Below are 13,030 nucleotides of genomic sequence, written 5' to 3'. Positions count from 1 at the left end.
AGTAATGCTCTAATTCAATATGTTTTTTTCAAAATCACAATTAATGCAAATAAAGCCATGATGAGCCAGATATCAAAAGTTTAAATAAAAGGTGTTGTGCCAAACCACATTGGAGCCCGAGGCAAAAGGAAAAATCAGTAGGACTGATTCTATTTTTATTTAAACTTTTAATATTTGGTTCATCATGGATTTTTGCATTGATTTTTATTTTCTTACACATAAATATTAAATAACAGCCCTAGCCCTGCCTGTAGATCTAAAATGTGGCAGAAGCTGATTGTGGAAGACTTGTGAGAGCATACACAAAAGAGAAATTTGAGAATCATAAGAGAAAGAGAGAGCTAGAATTTGGAAGAAGAGAATGGAATAACAACCACTCAGGTGACATTAGAAACAGAGAACTGACCTGGAGAGGACCTTGGCAGGGAGAGATCATTGTTTGCCTTTCGCCATCGTTTCCCATCATTCATGCTGATATTGGACTCTGACTTATGTATCATTGAACCTCAGTCTACATGTCGAGAAAATGAAGGGACTGGTGAAGGTAAGCCAGAAACCAAAGCTGAAATAGAACCAGGGTCTTTTGAATCTTCATTTCACCATTAATTTATTTATTCATTCAGTCATCAAATATTAAATGCTTAGAAATAGGGCTGCCAGATAAAATATAGGACTTCCAGGTAAATAAGAATTTGAGATAAGCACAAATAATTTTTAGTCTGTCCAAAATATTTCATGGGACATATGTAAATTAAAAATATATATATATTGTTTATCTGAAATTCAAATTTCCCTGAGCATCCTGCATTTTTATGTATTAAACCTAATATCCTTACTAAAAGATGACTAGGTCCAGGCACTCTACTAAGAACTGAGCATGGGACACAAAATAGATCCAATCATTGTCCTTGTGGCATGTCCAATGACTGAGGCAGGCATTAATGGAAATACTGCCCAGGTGACTCTAACTAGTGTATTGTGATAATTTCTTAGGGAGGAAAAGGACAGTCCTCAATAGCAGGACCTAACCTGGGCTGGAGAACTAGTGAAAGTTCCCCAAGGAAAGGATATTTAGAGATCTGAGGTTCAGGGAGGATTTAATTAAATAAATAGAAAGGGAAGGGGACTTTGGGGGGCAGAAAGGGCAATATTTGTGAAATGATTTTTAGGTAGGAGGAATTATGGGAATTACGGTCTGCAGGGGAACAGGCAGCAGTGTTGCTGGACCTCAGAGAAGGGGAGAGAGAAAGAGAGGAGAGGCTGGAGGGGTGGGCAAGGGCCAGGACAATCAGGGTCCTGCAGGTCGTGCTTAGCGCACCCAGCTTTATTCTAGATAAATGCAAAGTCATTGAGGGGCTTAAAGTAGGGGTTGAGAAGATCAGGTTTCTAAAAGGTACCCCGTTTAGTGGTGGAGAGTTTGGGACCTGGGAAGAACTAGGGGACCTGCAACCCAGATAATAAATGGCAGTGACTTGGACCATCATCCGTCGGTCCTGTCCCAGTGCTGAGGAGAGAGAAGATTTGAATGCAGTGTCTTTCCTGTTTCCTTAGGCTGTCAGGTAAGAGATGATGACATTAGTGATCATGAAAATGGAAAGGAAAGGATAGATGCAAGAGACACTATAAAAGTAGAATTGTCAGGACTTGTTCAATAACTGCCTCTTGATTGATTGAGTAGAAATTAATGTCTGATGCCTTCAGTGGAGAGGAAAAAAATAAGCACACGCATTATGCGACTGTTTAAAAATTGCTGCTTTATGTTCTCCTAGATCTTTTAATGTCACCAAATGTCACCCGTTCTGATTGTGTGCATGTAACACCACATGTAATTGATCCTGCAGGTACTAGGATGTGTAATTAAGCATATATGCATGGTGACTTGTAATTAAGCATAGTTATTGTGATGTGCACAAAGGGGGATGCATCCTGGTGTGTGTAATTATGCATGTGTCAGATGACATGAAATCACAACTCATTCTGTGAACAGGCTAAGGTCTCAGCTCCTATCTCGACCTGTTAATTGGTATTAATCTGACTCTTTTAGAAGAACATATTTTGTAATTGAACTCTGAGGCTTGAGCTATGGAAACATCCATGGATAACCAGAAAAGAAAGTTCTGTTTTCTTTCCATAAGTATGCAATTGATATACATCAATCAGCTGGAAGAGAATATTGGGGTAATTTCCAAACAATGTCCTGTGTATAATAAAATGTTCTCACAAGGTCACAGGATGACACAGGTTCCTTAACAGTCCCTCCTGTCAAAGAAGGCAGCCTGTGTGGTGCAAGAGTATATTCTAGATTCCTTGGTCATCTTCAGACAGATCCCAAGCCACCCTGTCAACCAATGAGGCTCAACTGACTACCTACAAGTGGTTTTTCAGGTCAGACTGGCTAAATTCCAGTCTTACATTTGCCATTTATGAACTTGATTACACAAAGTACTTAAACCACAGCTTTCTCACTTCTAAAAAGAGAATAATAATAATAGTATTAATATATTGCTCAAGGTTGTTGTAAGGATCAAATTAGATGGTATCAAAAGGCTTGGTAGAAAGTAAGATTCAACACTTGTTAGCTATGTAGGCTTTATGTACATTTTCTTATTCGGCCTTCACCATAATTCCACAGCATAGATATTTTTATTTCATGTATAGATGAAGATGCTGAGATCCAGAGAGGTTAAGAGTGTCACACAGATATTAGGAAATGGAGGAGGGGTTCAAATCTAGTTCTGTCTTACTCTGAAATGTATGAATGTCATATAGCATCCTTTCCCCTTTTGGTTGCAATAAGACTTTGCTTTAGTATAAGCATTATATCACACTGAGTTGTGTGTGCGTGTGTGTAAAGAACTGTAGAAGCTCTGGAACCAAAAAAAACCCCCTAAATCAGAGTTCTAGATCCATTACTCATTACTGGTGTGAGCTTAGCAACTTATTTCCCCTCTCTGGGCTTGCGTTTCTTCATCTGTAATGTGGGGCTATTAATACCTTACTCAGAGTGTTTCTGAGATTATTAAATGTCAATTTATCTATAACAGTAGCCATAGAACCTGGCACAGAGCCTGTCCTCAATGGGAGCTGCGTCATAATTTTTTTCTTTTCCTTTTCTTCTTCATCTTCATAGTCCCACAGTATCAAACTCCTTTGCATGGCACAAAACAGGATCTCAGTAAATGTGTGTTGAGTTGAGCTGGTTTTCACTGACAACCATCACATCTAGAGGTAGAGTTTTGTGGCTCAAGACCCCTTGAACAATGGAATATGATTCTCCTAGACTGAAAAGGCTTGTTGCTGCATCATCAACCTGTCGGGCAGGAGATGGACAGAGGAGGAAAAAGACTAGACCTCCCAACCCCAGCCTGCCCCCCTCATCCTGGCGTTGTGATTCCTCTACAGAGCCGCCAGCATCGCACAGAAACTGTCTGTCTCATGCCCTCGGTTATCATGTCAGCAGTGAGACACGGGGCATCAGAGTGATGGGGCTGTCATGAGGCTGAAATGTTTTCTCTGTGCTCAGAAGAAAGGTTTTGCTAGGAGTGGGGAGGGAAGGAACTCAGGCACCTGATGGGGCTTGACAGCTGATTTCATTTCTTTGTCAGAAATCATCTTCACTCTTGAGGGTCTTAGGGAGCTGGGGAAGGAAGGAAGCTTAGTGACTCCACTCAGATGGTACCTCCAGACCAAGGCAGACAGATGGGAACAGGAGCAATGGGAATCAGGTTCGCTCCAGCCTAGATCCCCCTTGACCATTAACTCAGAAGCTCATGGCTTTCCTGGTGCACCCTTGTGAGCCTTGTACTTGTCAGTGACCTGACCTGCAGGCCAGAAAGTGGACACAGCAAGGTCTTCCTCTGATGGTAGTGAACACCTAGAACCTTCATCTTTTCATTATTCATCTGCTACTATTTTATTCCAATTCAGTGTGTCTTCTGATTCTGCCACTTAATGTCTTAGCTTGATTTTCCTAACAGTGACACTTGATACGCCTCCCTAAGAACTTTGTTTCAGACCCGTGGCTCTGGCATGCTCCACTCCTAGACATTGTAAGACAGAGACCTACTTCTGTTTTAAGTAAAATTTTTCTGCCCCATGCCCAGTAATTTATCCTGGAAGGGACAGACCCCACACATCCCCTTCAGAAAAGTTGCTAAAAGCTGAAATATATCTGAGCTCATGCTCACTCTCCACCATGTCTTCCCATTGTTCTGTGTGAATTGACAGGCAGCCGTTCTAGGCCAAGAGCCTTTTTGTCAAAGTCTGTTCTGCAGATCTTACATTTATTTTCAATGGCATAGGAAATATTCAAGTTTATGGCCATGAACCTTGTATGCTGGCACCTCTTATCAAAGATCCTTGGCATTTGGAGAGAGTCACATGAGCCTAGATGTTTAGGCATAAAGTCAGTACTTTGCTCCCCCATTTCTTCATTTTCCTTGTGAGCACAGTTGCCTCTTCAAAGGGTCCCAGAAAAATTAGCAATGAGACACCACACCCTCTCCACAAACACTCTGCAGGTCCCCCAGCCTAGCTTTGGAGCCCTCGGACTCATTTGGCTGGTCCTTAAGCAATTCAGACAGACACACATTATCTATGCCTTAATCTGGTACATACCTCACTTGTTCTAGCATCATAGGCATGCAGATAACCATGTTATCAAAGATAAGGATTTATATATACAATTTATATGACAGTCAGGGTTAAAGAGATGATCTTTTGGGGAAAACTTTTCCAGATTTCAGGAATGTCAAAAGAATTTATTCAACAAATAAGGACTCATTTTCCATTAAGGGCCAGAAACTGTATTAGGTACCAGGATTCAACACAAGCAAGACACGGGAAATACTGTGCCTCTGCCCCAAGGAGTCTCAAGACTAATGGTCAAAAAGGCAGGTCAGCTGACTCTGATATACTCTAAGTGTCATGTTAGGCATGAATACCGACCGGACATTAAGGAAGGTGTTCTGACTCATGAAGGACAAATGGGGGATCAATCAGGGAGGCAGAGGGGCATTCCAGGGAGAAAAGGAAATGTGCAAAGGCTACAGGTTGAGGCTGAAGACAGCGTGGATAAGAGGCCCTGGGTGGAGGTCAGCTCTGTGGGAGCAGGAGAAAGAACAGAGGGTAAATAAGGACTGGGGCATCGTGACCAGGGCAGTCTCTGGAGTGACACCACCAGACTGTAAACCTTGACTATGCTACTTATAAGCTGGGTACCCTGTGTCTGTTTCCTCTTTTCTCTGAGCCTCAGTGTCCTCATTTGTACAATGGGGACAGAGTAGTCCCTATCTCATCAGGCTGGTGTAGAGATTAAGTTAGTTATTGCATATTCCATGGTTAGAACCCTGTCTGGCCCGGAGCGGGTGCTGAACAACATGGTAGCTAATCTCAAGGGACAGAGAAGGGGAGGGTGGTTAGAAGTCTTCTGAGAGATGAGGCTGTCAGAGCTCAGGTCCAGAGGGGTTTTGTTAGTTGTGCTAAGAAATAATGCTTGAACTCTGACCACAAATGCTTGTCATCCAGAAGGGGAGAGACAGTAGCAGAGTGACATAAATGCTGCACATGGAGAGAGAGTGGGCGGGGATGGGGGAGCTCAGAGAAAGGTGTGAGAGGACCAAGGAAGGCTTCTCAGAGTAGACGAGGATGGGGTGAAGTCCTGAAGGAGATGATCCATCTGGGAAAGCTGGGCTCAGACATATGGTGCAGACAGAAGCCATCTCCAGAAACACATGCATGTTGGATCCAGAAGCTCTCACTATCTGGAAAGTGAAGAGAAAGACCACTGAGCTTTTCAGTTTCAGGACTCATGGCGCTGCCAGCATCCCCTTGCCGTGTGGGTACTGCATTAAACACATTTCCATGCTCCCCTACTTGAGCCTCACCACCTGAAAGGTAGCTCTCAAAATCCCCCTTTTACAGAGAGGGCTCTGGGAGGTTGCGTGATTTGTCCAAGATCATAAAGGTAAGTGGGGGAGCTCAGCTGCGAAACCAATGTCCATCTGACTTTGACGGCTGGAGGATTAACCATTAATTTTAGATATTTAAACTTCAACTAAGATGCTTCCCAGAGAACTTTTTTCCCAGAAGACAAGGGAGAGATGCTTCAGAAGAGAACCCAGGGGAGTGTCTATAAAACCAAGAGTCCTTTAAAAGCCCGTCTAGTGAAGCAAACAGGAGATGAGATCTTTCTCAGTGCACCAGTGTGTATGGGAACGAATGTGTGCAGCTATGTAGGTGTGTGTACACGTACATCATTACCAAGACTATAAATCCTTTGATACTGGTTGGTTTTATTTGATAAATACACATAGATTGGAGACAGGTTGGCAGACAGACAGACTTACATATATGCAGACAATCAGATTGGGGGCTGGGGGTGAATAAAGCTGCCCTCGTGGTTGACTCTAATAAAACAGCTCTGTTGGAATAATGCAGTGCCTGAGAGACGGGGTGTAATATGGCTAAATGCTTTTACAGTTCCCCATTAAAGTAAGTGGATGGAAATTCATAAAATATTGATAGCATTTGAAATGTGTTCATTCACAGCTCTGCCCAGAATCTCAAGTGGTGGCAGGGTGACTGGCCCCAGCCAAGGCAGCATGCCCCAGCCAGCACAGCCCCTCAAGGCCCAGATACTTGGGATGTTATCTGGCCAACTGACTTTGTAATTGGAGCACTGTGATGAGGCAGGTGGAGGAAGAAGAGAGATCTCCACCTTTTCTAGTCCCCATGCCCAGTAAGGAAAGCATAGACAAAGGAGTTTTACCCCATGGCATGAGCAAAGCTCTTGGGCAAAATTATACAGCCAGCTCAGCAAAATCAACAGAACTCCAAGTTTTTGTGATGTTTCTTCCCCCTGCTCCAGCCATGTGTAAGAATGAAGCTTTGATCACTCAGCTGCTGGCCACAGCTGATTGTCCCACAAGTACCTGGCCAAATGAGGCTGATTAGAACTTTTCCCTGGCAACTCTTAAATGGTGCCCCAGGGAGCCAGTCTGTTTTTGTTGGTAAGTCTGAGATGCCTGGCTACAGACTACTTCCAAGTCTGCTTCTCTTGATGGAGACAAAGCCTTCTAAGAGAACAAAACCTGCAGAAAGAGAAAAGCAGACACAAAGAAGAAAATGCCTTGTGATGTTCAAACCCTTGGTTTTATCATCCCACGGGAGCAACGGAAACACTGCTTTAGTTTGCAGAAGAAAAAAAAAAATCCCTGATTCTGCCTAAGCAAACTTGACTTCTGGAAAATGTCACCTTCAAACTCATTTTGCTTTATATCCCCCATCTGTATATAATAATTAATAATTAGGTATAGTATTTATGGATCATTTTTCCATGTACTGATTATGTTGCTGCACTCCTTCCTTTATGAATTTTCACCTTGAAAACTCAGAGGAATCCTATGAAGTTTCTATTATTGTCATTCCCATTTTACAGATGAAGAAGCCGAGACTCTAAGAGGCGACACAGCTAATTTCATATATTTATTAAATGGCAGAGCCAGGAGTCAAATAAGGATGAGTTCGATGCCAACTCTGTGTTCTTAGCTGGTACACTCCACTCTACTTCCTCTCTAAAATGATCCTGGATATACAGACATTTAACTGTGTTCTGGCTCTTGCTGCCCCCGGGCCATCACTCCAAGTTCCGCGGACTCTCACTCCCAAATGCATTGCTGCCGTCTTCCCTACTGTCTCCATCGTAGGTCAGGTAGTCATTACCCCTCGTCTGGGCTGGGGCTCCCTAACTGATCTCTCAGATCCCGGGCTTTGTCAAAGGAAATTTGTCCTCCACTTTGTAAGTGTCCTTTTCTTTCTTTCTGTCAAACGCGGCTTTGATCACGCTACTCCTTTGCTGGAAAGTCTTCAGTGAGAACACATTTTATACCAGACCAAGGTCAAATTCCTTCACAAGGCATTCAGTGTTTTTCACGGTCTGACCCCAACCTAGCTCTCAAGACTAATTACCAGCAAGTCTCCGTGACCCTCCCTCTCCTCCGTCCACTCTGAAAAGTCCCATTCCTAACGTGCTTTTCTCTTGCATCTTTCTTCCTAGCCTTTTCTCCTTCTCGTACAGAACTGATCTTCTCACGCGGCCACCCAGTTTCTCATGGGGAGACCTACAACTGAAACCCAGGTATTCTAAGTCTCAAAACCTGCTCCTCATGATTGTTCGCTTAGTATTTTTTCCCACATAGTCACTGAGTGCATCAAGCTGTTTGATTTCTAAAACTCCGGGCTTCTCCCTTTGGGGATGAGAGCATTCATGGCATTCACAGTCCCTGGTAACACACAGTACCTGAGAGGAAAAATACCGTCATTTGTTTAATCTGCGAGATCATTTTTTGCCATGTATTGGTGTCTATAAAGATTTTAAGATGATGTGACATAGGATACACATGTGTTAGTGAACTACCAGGTTCAAAATTTTCTTTAGGGATTTTTAGTTTCACTTTGTACCCTGTATAAAACTTCCTTTCACAGGCACCTGAAGGCTGGTAACCCATTCTTTCCTGCAGCTCCTGCAGCGGGGAGAGCTCGCCGTGCCTACTGTCGCAGTAGTGGAGCACACTCAACAGCTCCAGGGGGGCCCTAGATGCACTGAGCCCAAATCAAATTCCTGGCAACGCCAAATGCTGATTTCATTCCGCCTCCAAGACACGCTGAATGAGCCCACTCCTTCTTCCATGCTGCAGTAATTTTTTTAAAAAGACATTTGAACATGGGTCCTGTACAATTCCACTTGACCCATGAGCCTCTCTCATTCTTTGTGGGCACCTTCCCCATCAGTTTCTTTCACCCAGGAACTAGCTCTCCAGTGAGGGGTCCTTTCTTGGATTGACGACCATTAAAGGGAAGTAGATGTGCTGACAGGTAAGATCCGGGGCAGGATATTTGCTGGGACGCTTTGGCCTCTGGGAAGTCAATGCAGGAATACTTCAGTTTCTGAAGATTAAATTGGGTTTTACTAATGGCTTGAATTTCCTATGGGCAGAGAGAGTGGAAAGTAATACAAGGAAAGGAGATTTCAATCCAACACTTGATAGACTCCCCCAGAGGACTGAGCCCCAGATGGTGCCTCTGTGCCCAGGTGTGCTGCTGTTGAAACCATAATCAGGCCCCCTCCCCGCTGAGTTAGCCAGAAGGTGTTTTTTAATCTAATGCAAGTGTAATTAAATCCTTTTTCATCTTGAGGAGAACCGTTTGCTTGGAGGGTTCTCACAGAGCAAAAATTCTCTTAGTTTGCTGTTGAACTCTGCCATTTTGCCAATCTGATCTCGAGTGTGGGCTTCACCTCTCCGAGCCTCAATCTGCTCAGTTATAAAATGGCACTTGGTCCTGTTTGCTTGGTAGAATCCCTGTTGTGTGGACACCCTTCCAGCTCCTTTTCACCTGGTCAGCCCTGACTCTACCCGGAAAAATTATCTGTGACATTAGTTCTTTGGAAGAGTCCCCGGACTTCCTGACCCCACAGACTAGAATAGATCCCCACAGAGGTGCTGCCACAGCTCATCATATCTTCCTTCTTGTAGGACTCCTGATACCTCGGGCTGTGTGCCTAGTTCTCCATCCCTTCAGGACTGCAGGGACTATGAGAGGAGGAAGAATACCCACCCTGTCTCCTGCCTCGTCCAGTGTCTGGAACCCAGTGAGTGTTACAGAAATATTTATCAAAAGAGTAAAGAAGCTTTAAAACTGATAAAGATACAAAAACACAGACGGGAACATGATAGTCATCTGTCACCACGCATGTGAGTGCAATGGACGCTTCCAGTGAAACTTTTCACAATAACAAAGATTATTTCTAGGTCTTGCCAAAAGAAAATGACAACATCCATCTAACTCTCAAGCCAAGGCATGCTGTTAAAGCCAGAGATCTCAATGGTAGCATTTCAGGAGCCCCTCTCATTGTACGGGTGAAGGAGTCTCAAAGGAGATTTCACTTAAATATTCATCTGCAGCTGATTTTAGTCAAAACACTCTGAAAGATGGAATGGGGAGGCAGCAGCACCATTTGCTTCTTCCTGGTGAATACCTGATCAGATTTCGGCTGGGTGTGAAATCCTTTAAGCCACATCTCTTCCTCCAGTGTCAGCCAGGGACACCAGTCCCAGCCCAACTCCCCCAGTGGAGTTCAGGTGCAATGGGATCTGGGAGTCTGTGTCACTCCTTTTCCAGTCATGGGTTTCTTGACCTGGAGCAGTGGGACAGCCTTGGGGACTGATGGGTGATCAACTATGTGCAACCCAGAAGTATAGGTGAACTGGTGCCTAGAGGGCCACCTTGACCACTGGATGGATAGACACCTCCCTTGTTGTCCCCAGGCTGAGTTCCGAGTTATTTCATGACATCTGTTCAAGAGTTCCTTGAAAACACTTGAATTTTTTGTAAATTGCAGCACAAGGCTTTTAGAGCACCAAACAACTCAGTGACATCTGTTACAGTTTTCCCTCCATCCCTTATCACTCCCCAGCCCCCCACTCCTGTTCCCTAGGGACACTATCTGCATGTAAGCTGTCATCTCAGGCTTGTCTTCCAAAGGCATCCGGGATAAGACAACAAAGGTTTGCTTTTTCTCCCCACTGATCCCCAAGTAATACCACTTATACCACTGACCACAGGTTATTTGTTTTTACCAAGTTAAATGCACATATCATACAACTAACCATTTTAAAGTGTACAATTCAGTGGTATTTAGAGAATTCGCAATGTTGTACAATAAGGAGCCCTTTCTAGATTCTAAGAGATATAGAGGCACAAATGTAAACACCCTCCTCTATGCCACACCTCACTTCCTCTGACCTTGAATTAGCAGAAATCTGGAAGAGGACGTTAGCCTTATACAGCCATGGAATTCCCCTACATCACCGGAGGCAGGGAGTCTTCAAAAGGACGAATGGGGTTACAGAAGCGTAATCAGTAGGTGGGGACAATGACCATCACTGTGAGGATGAGACGCATCAGAGCTCATTTGAATTCATGGAGTCAAACTATATATTCCAGTAGTTGATTGCAAGACCATCAGCAAGCCGTGCACGGACGCTCCTTGGAACTGAGCAGCAACTCAGGACACTTTGCAGGAGGGGCATGTGTGGCTAGAGGCTTTCCTCCCAAAAATTCACAGCCTAGGAGAGAATAGAAGTCTCAAACAGAAATAACTGCCCTACAGAGTACTGTGCCCTAAGTTTCCTGAGATGGAATGAACAGAACATTGGATGCAGTTCACTTGCAAAGTACAAATAAATTGCTAGAGGCACTCTAAGAAAAGAGAGGCCATGGGAAAGGAAGGAAAAGAGGGCAAGAGGGAGGGAGGAAAGAAGGGAACCAGTAGAATCTGATATCTATGGTGATCAAGGAAAGCTCTGAAGAATAACGTAGGTATAGACGCTAAAATGACTTGGAGTCAAACAACCGTCAATTCAAATACCAGCTTTTCCACACATTAAATCTACGTGTCTTTGGATAACTTATTTATCACCCAAAGCCTCAGTTTTCTTATAAGTAAAATGGGAATATTGCCTTCCTTGTAAGGTTGTTGTTAGGATTAATTTGGATAATGGATACAATACTGGCACAAACTAAGACAATATTCTCTAATATTCCTGTTTCACTGAGTATAAGGTGCTGGATTTTTGTTAAATGACTCCTCCGTCTATAGAATGAGTCACCAGAAAAAATTTATAATGTTTTTCTCCTTAGTTCTATTAACATGGTGGCTAATATTGATAGATTTCCTAGTATTGAACCACCCTTGCCTTCTTGGAATAAAACCCAGTCAATAGCAATACATGTCTTTTTGATATGCTGATGTTAATATTTTCACATTAAGATTCGCCAGGAACATTGATTTGTACTTTTGGCTTCTGGTGAAACCTCTGCTAGGTTTCAGAACAAGCATTATGCTTATCTTATAAAACAAATTTGGAAGAGTCCTTTATGTTTCCATAATTTAAGTAGTATTGACATCATCTCATTTGAAAGATTTGGTGGAATTCCCATGTATGACCTTCTGTCCTAGTGACTTTGCATGAAGAACTTTGTAACTACTTTCACTAATTTTTCTAAGACAATTGGTCTGCTTGGACTTTCTGAATTTTGGTAAGTTGTAGTCTTCTGTAAAAAGTATCAATTTCATCTCATCTCCAAATTCATTTCACAGAATCATGAAAAGTGACTCCCTTGGGATTTTTTATTTTCTTTGAATAGTGATTTCCCCCTTGTAGGTTTCTAATTTTATGTAGCTATGGTTTTACCCATCCATGTCTTGATTAGGTTTGTTAGTGGCTTATTTTATTCATTTTCTCGAGGTACCAACTTTTGGATTTACTTATTAGTTTAAGTTTCCTATTTCATTAACCTCTACTTTCAGCTTTATAATTTCCTTTCTCCTGCTTTCTTTCATTTTATTTTATTCTAGTTTTCTAGCTTTACTGAGTTGGATATTTTATTCATTTGTTTTTATCCTTTTAATTTTGTTGATATTGGTATTTCATGCTATGTTTTTTTTCTCTAACAAATGTTTTAGTTTTAGTCCATAGATTTTGCAAGCTGTATTTTCATTATTGTTATTTTCAAATAATTTATACATTTGTTTTACTTTCCCCAACATTTTCTTAGTAACCAATTTTTTAAAATTTCTCAGTAGAGAAAACTTTTTATTAAGTTTATTAGCTTCTATTTTCCTTGAATATCATCATGAATTTTTACTATTTCTGGTCTTTGGAATTTATTGAGAGTCATGTGGGGGGGGGGGTGTATGTGTATATGTGTCCTAAAATATGGACAATTACATGCATATTCTCTGCACATTTGTATTTTCTCAATTATTAAGATTTGGATACCTATTTTGATAATTGTGTTGTTTAGGCCTTCTAAATTTTGTCCACTTGAATTTTGTCCACTTGATGTCTTGAATTGAGCTGGTATGTTAGATACTGCTATCATTTCCTATTCTTTCTTGTATCTCCTATAGTTTCTAATTTATGTTTTTGCTGTGTTTTTAGATACATAAGTAATTATAACAGCTCTG

General features: G+C 42.3%; 1 long non-coding RNA gene across 5 annotated transcripts in view; it reads left to right on the top strand.

Annotated features, from left to right (window-relative positions):
• The first annotated feature begins 478 nt into the window (after positions 1–478).
• The window catches only part of LOC108408118 (uncharacterized), a 32,177-nt gene continuing 19,625 nt past the window's right edge, over positions 479–13,030 (top strand). Inside the window, exons 1-4 of one of the 5 annotated variants that reach the window (XR_005062361.2) lie at positions 479–544; positions 8,057–8,137; positions 8,520–8,874; positions 9,534–9,649. This is a non-coding gene — a long non-coding RNA (uncharacterized lncRNA). Of the gene's footprint in view, positions 545–753; positions 1,560–8,056; positions 8,138–8,519; positions 9,650–13,030 lie in introns of those variants that run through there. The other 4 variants (XR_001855922.3, XR_001855919.3, XR_005062362.2 and 1 more) reach the window with 4 other exon arrangements.

Source organism: Manis javanica, chromosome 2, assembly GCF_040802235.1.
Source record: "Manis javanica isolate MJ-LG chromosome 2, MJ_LKY, whole genome shotgun sequence".
NCBI lineage: Eukaryota > Metazoa > Chordata > Mammalia > Pholidota > Manidae > Manis > Manis javanica.
The sequence above is the reverse complement of the archived record's forward strand: the minus strand, read 5'-3'. Positions and strand labels throughout refer to the sequence as shown.